Consider the following 6,610-nt stretch of genomic DNA (forward strand, 5'->3'; position numbering starts at 1 on the left):
GGGGAGAGACCGAAGGTGGAGTGAGCCCATTCCAGGACAGAACGGAGAGCTGAGACAGGTACTAAGTCGGCAGTGACACGGCCATTGATAGCATCGACCAGGATACGAACCAAGGTAGAGACTTGAGACAGGAGAGAGTCAACGGCCAGTTGGAGATTATCCATGTTGAGTTTGAGGTAGAAGAACTGAGAGATAACGTTGAGATCTGAAAGGTGGCGTTGTAAGATATCGGTGAAATTGTTTAGAGTGGACGTGACTTCATTGAGTTGGGTTGTGAGCTTCTGTAACATAGTGTGTTGGATTTTAATGACTCGGCGTTGTGATTCTAGGGGTGAAGCTAATTGAGTGAGATCAGATTTGAAGCCAGAAATGTCACGGGCTGTAGCAACGCCAAACAAGCCACTCAGAATCTCTCCGCCGAAGTCAAAGAGACCTCGTTTCACACGAGAACGACCCACGGGTGTCTGAATGGAAAATGTGTCATTGAGCTCAGTGAATCTGTTACTTATGTATTGCAATTGCTAGGAGAGTGGGAGGAAAAGGTTATAGAGATACTCATTCGGGTTGTGTGTCCCCATGAGGGCCGTGAGATGGTTCCTGATTCCGTGGAGCTGGTGCGCGTAGGCAGGTAGGGCAATGGCTACGTCGGCCAGGGGCGCAAGATCGTAGCACAAAGAGGCGATGTCGTCGATAAGCATTACCTCGCCTCCCGAGCCGACCAAGGCCCCGGGACGTTCTCCACCATCGTCCTGACCTGACCCAGACCCCAGGAGGGTCAGCACTGCCAGCAGGGAGATCGCTAACATCGTACCTAGAAAATCGGGGTAGAGTAATGGGGAAGGTCGTGAAGAGGTTGATGGGCAGAGCGCAGTTTGGACCGATATTGATTGGTCGATGAATGAGCAGGTGGAGATGGAGATGAAGGAGACTGAGGATAGGTGGAGACAAGGTAGACTGAAGGATGGGAGGAGGGGAAGAGGGGGCAGGAGGTTGTGTAAGTGACTCTTCCAACACGAGGCCACGGGGTGCCCGCTTTAAGTCATCGACGTGGACCCATCTGGTGTCCCTAGTGGACAGGTCTTGGAGGTGAAATTTGTTGCCTTGTTGAGTGAGGACGCGGTAGGGCCCTGTAAATTTGTCATCCAACTTAGAGGAACGCATATGGGAATGAGCAAAGACAAGATTGCCTACATTGATAGTGATAGGAGAGGCGGACTTATGTTGGCGCTGCAGCATGTCTTCCTGAGAGGAAGCCAAAGTGGATTGGACATACTGGTGGATTGTCTGGAAGTTGGCCAATTTTAGTTTAACATAATCATCCATGTTGTAGATGGGTTCTGGCTTTGAGGATAAGAGAGAGTATGGGAGGTCCTTGTCAAAACATAAAGAGGACGAAGAAGGGAGATTCAGCAATGGAGGCATTGATGGAACTATTGATGGAGGATGCCACTTGGGGAATCCAGTCATCCCAGGACGAACTATGGGAGCCTAGATGTCTGAGGCACTCTAAGATTTTTCGGTTGTGGCGTTCTACAAGGCCACTGGAAGCCGGATGGTTAGGCACGACATTGCACTTACTGATATGAAAGTGGCGACAGATCTCATCTAGAAGGCTATTGTTGAATTCTGTACCGTTGTCAATAAGAATGGTATGAGGGGTACTGAATGGGCAAATTACGTGATCTACAAAGGCACGGGCAATGCTCTTCGCGGTCTTGTCGGAGAGGGGGACGAGGACACAGTAGCGGGAGAAATGGTCGACCGCTACGAACAAGTACTCAGCGCCAGATTCTGTGAGAGGTAGTTTTAAGAGATCGATTGAGACAGTTTCCCATGGTCGTGATGGGATTGGGTATTGTAAGAGAGGTGCTGGTAAGCCAGTTGATCCTTTGTTGCGGTGGCAGGAGAGGCAAGAGTCACAGTGGGCATTGATATCGTGGCGCATGGTTGGCCAATAGTATTTGAGACGTGCTTGGCGCAAGCATCGGTCTTTACCTGGATGGGAAGCTTGAGGAGTATTATGAACAATATGAAGAACCTTTGGTATCAGGGCAGTGGGGACAACAAGTTGGCGTACTTCGCGATTGGGCATATCTTTGCCTGTTAGCAGTGTTTTCCTGTACAAGAGATCATCATCTAGCATGAACTCATCTAGTGATACTGGCAGAGTAGGTAAGGTCGAGGCATCGCCAGATTCTAGGAAATAAATGACTTTGGACCACATGGGGTCTTGGCGTTGAAAGTTTCGAACAACGTCTGACGTTAGTGTAGTGTTTTCAGTTACTTCAGGCTGCAATGATGTTATAGCTGCTGCTACGTGACGTGAGAGTGCGTCTGCGACTACATTCAACTTGCCTGGTACATATTGAAAAGTGGGATTAAAGTCCTGGATGATGATAGACCATCTAGCTAGTCTACCTGTTAGGTTGCGATTCTTGAACAAATCACATAGTGGAAGGTGGTCTGTTTGGATATGCACTGGATAACCATAGACTATATCTCTGAAATGTTTCAAGGACCAGATTACCGCTAGCGCTTCGAGATCTGTGACACTGTATTTACGTTCAGCGGTTGTAAGGGTGCGACTAGCATACGCTATTACGCGCTTCCTTGATGCTTCATCGAGTTGCATCAAAACGGCACCAAGTCCAGTGCCTGAGGCGTCTGTGCAGAGAAGGAAGGGTGTGGTATAATCAGGGAACGCTAGAATAGGGGCATTTACAAGAGCTAACTTTAGCTTTTGGAAAGCCTGTGACTGGTCGTTAGTCCAAACAAAGGGCACATTCTGCTTGAGTAAGTGGGTCAGAGTAGCGGCGATCTTCGTGTAATCCCGGATAAAGCGACGATAATAGCCACTGATGCCCAGGAAACTTCGTACAGCGTCGGTAGTGGTAGGTTCTGGGAAGTTAATGATCGCCTTAGTTTTATCCTCATTAGTATGAATGCCTTGTGCATCTACGACATGGCCTAGGAATTTGATTTTCTTTCGCAGGAAGTCACATTTACTGAGACTGATTTTCAATCCTGCGAGCTGGAGGTGTTCAAAGACTTGCTGGAGTTTGGTAAAATGATCAGGGATGGATTTACTCACAACAATGATATCATCTAGGTAAGCAAAAAGAGAGTGTCCCATCATACCACTGAAGACTGAATGGATAAGTCGCATGAACACGGAAGGAGCATTTCTCAGACCAAAAGGGAGTCTCTTAAACTGAAAATGTCCGGAAGGGGTGCTAAAGGCTGTAACTGGGCGAGAGGACTCTTCCATTTCGACCTGCCAGTACCCGCTGAGGAGGTCTAAAGATGAAAAGACCACGTTATTGTCACGAAGGGATTCTAGCAAATCAGTGAGGACAGGTAGCGGGAAACGGTCTGGAACGGTGACAGAATTGACCTTACGATAGTCGACTACTGGTCTAAGGTTGCCGTCCTTCTTTGGTACTAAGAAAAGTGGGCTATTCCATGGACTGACGGAGGGTTCAATAATGTCCTGGTCTAACATGTTCTGTACCATTTGATCTGTTTGCTTTCTCTGGCTGTGAGGCAATCGATACGCTGGTATGTAAATCGGCTGAGTTCCTGGGAGTAGTTCAATCGTATGTTTGACAAGGTCTATTCTACCCATCGGTTCACCGGGTAAGGCAACCACGTTTCTGTACGAGGTCAGAAGGCCGAGGAGTTGAGGCGTATGTTCTGGGAAATCTGTGCAAGTGAAATGTGAGAGCATATCGGGTGAATGCATCAGCACAGTTCCCGTAGAGTTAATAGTACATACACCGATTGGCGTATCATCAGTCTGAATAGTAGGAATTGAGGAATCCTGGCACACCTTTACGGCCGCTGGGTATACTAGGAAGTCTCCAATCTTTACACCACTTTTAAGTTTTAGTGGAGCATTTGTGACATTGAGCAAGTACAGGTAGCATAAACTGTCCTCTAAGACTGTACACCACGCTGACTCATAAGTCAAGCCATTCACACAACACGTCTCAGGTAGGGTTAGTACATCCACTCCTTCTTTCGCACCGGCAACACAAACACAGACTTTGGTGAACTCATGCAGTAACAAAATTGTGCACGTATTCGTTACTGCACGTTTCGTCTCTGCGTGTTGGAGAAGATCATTCAGACTGTGTGAGGTAGGTAACTGAGACATGTCTGAGTCAGCGATAGTGTTGTCGGGAGAGGATGTAAGAGCCATGTTCGAGGGCTGAGATGATGTATCAGGGGACATTGAGGAATTTATGTCCTTGCTCACAGTCAGTAAAGGAATGATCTCTGTATTCTCAGATGATGATAGTGGTGGTTTGTGCTGGGTTGGACTTTTTGGTAGTGATAGGGACAGAGGTAATTGAAGGACTGATTTGATCATAAGAACAGGACGGGGACATTCCATAGTGTAAACCGGGAATCCAGAAATGTCTATACTACCACAAGCAGGTAATAATGCAATGGAATGTTGTGCCATGGTGGAGAAACCAATAAGGGCATCTGCGGGATACTGTAAGTCATTAGTGACATGAAATTCAATGAGGATAGGGGGCAAAGCTCTGTGGAGTTTGACTTCAAGGGTGACTCTTCCCTTAGCCTTAAACTCTGAGCCGTTAACACCACATAGGCGAATGTCTGGTGGTTCTAGGAAACTGACGTGGCTGTGATGGCGATGAATAATTTGTAAGGAATTTTCGGAGATGAGATTTACTATAGATCCTGTGTCCAAGAAGAATGACGTTGGTATGTCATGACTGCTTCCGAGAATGACTAAACCTGAGGATGTTATGGGACCTACATGGCGGATGGGGAGTTGGGTTTCTGGTTCTACGTGATATTGGTCCGATACGGGCGCGGCGCTTCCCCCGACTGTGGGCGGTTGAGGTAACGACATTCCTCAGTGGTGTGGGTCGTGCTTGATTTGTGGTATTTGCAGTGTGGACGACGTGAGCGGGAAGGCGTACGCTGTCTGGTTTGGGAGTGAGGACGTCTGTATGTACGGTCGCAACTGGATGCTCGATGTCCAGGATGACCACAGTACCAGCAAAGAATTGAAGATTGTCTGTTTCGTCGGGCACTAGATTGATCACGACCTGCGGTAGGAGAGCGATGTGTGGCAGGTCTGCCGCGTGTGGTGGGACAGGAGCAAGATTGGTCTGGGGTAGTGGAGATGTGACAGACTGAGGAGGCCAAGGGTTGGGTGGTGCCCTGACGTGTGTAGTTCGAACCTGTTCTTTCATGAATGGCTTTAGTGACCTGAATAATTTTATCTCCTGGACTGAAACCGATTTCCAAGGCTAGCTCTCGCTGTTTAGGAGTAAGCCAGTGAAGGAATCTCAGGTAACCAATCAAGTCAGCAAAGTTGGTGAGTGAAAGCATTGGAACGCCATTCTTGTCTTCTAACCATTTCGTGCCTACCAGTAATTGGAGCATCTCTACTAGTTGCTTTCATGGTGGCGGCAGCTTCGCGGAGCTTGGCATATTGCGCTGGAATGCGCAAGTCCTCATCTATTTGGTTTAGGAGATTAATGAATCCCATGAGAGACGCGGTATTTGAATGCTGGCAACAAAGGCTGATGAGTTCCGTACGAAAATCAGCAAAGGTACGAATGCTATCGAAATGTCCTGCACGGATCGCGGATCCGATGTCTGATTTACCGTGATGCAAGCGACCGAGGAGGTAAGCTACTTTGAGCGATTCCTCGGTAACTTGTCTATTATTTAATTCGGTTTCGACTTCTCTGAGGAAATCATAGACAGACCAAGTTGGGTCCTGGCCGGTAAATTTGGGATGATTGGCATCGTCGAGATAGATAGACTGTGGAGGGTTGGCCATAGCTGGAAGTGCAGAAGTGGCGGCAGGAGAGGGGTGGGAGAGAGAGAAGGTAGTGGCAGTTAAGGGCGAGCAAGACGGGGTATGAAGGGAGGCAGGAGAGGGAACGACAGGGGAAGGAGTAGAGGAGGAGGTATCTGGATTGACGAGGGTAGGACGGGTAGTAAGTGAGTCTGCGGAAAGTGAAACGGGAGTCTCAGGGACAGGGCGGTGGTACTCTTTGCCACTTCGTAAATGAGTGATTGTGTTAGAGTCGGCAGACGGGGTATGAGCAGGTGATGTTTCCGGGTCGAGAGGGCTGGTGGTAAGCGGTTGACGTGGAAAGTATGACATTTAATGCGGCAATGGAAGATGAAAAGATGAAGATGGATACGTAGGTGGAAATGTATAAATAACAATGAGAGAATGGAATACACTAGGTGTGAAAATATGAATGAAGGTGCGGGGATGAATGGTTTAAATAAAATGCGAAGGATGAGATGGATAATAAATAACGTAGGTGAAGATGAAAACGGGGTAATGGAAATGAGATGGAATATTTACAATAACCAATCTGTAGAGAAAATCGAGGATAATCTCTAGAGAAAGGAAAGATATACTATAGTTACACAGTAGAAACGGGAGTGTCGAGATGGATGACGTGCAGGGTGGCTGGGCGTAGCTGGGCTGGGGCGGGGCGGGGCGACGGGGCGGGGCGGCGGTGGAGAGACAGCTGGGCGGAGAGAAGAAGAGACGCCGCGATGAATCACCGGCAGGGAGTGGCGGTCTTAGGAGGCTCCGTAATGC

The sequence above is a fragment of the Coenobita brevimanus genome, chromosome 76 (assembly GCF_032717465.1).
Source record: "Coenobita brevimanus isolate Jiangsu-jjx chromosome 76, ASM3271746v2, whole genome shotgun sequence".
Classification (NCBI taxonomy): domain Eukaryota; kingdom Metazoa; phylum Arthropoda; class Malacostraca; order Decapoda; family Coenobitidae; genus Coenobita; species Coenobita brevimanus.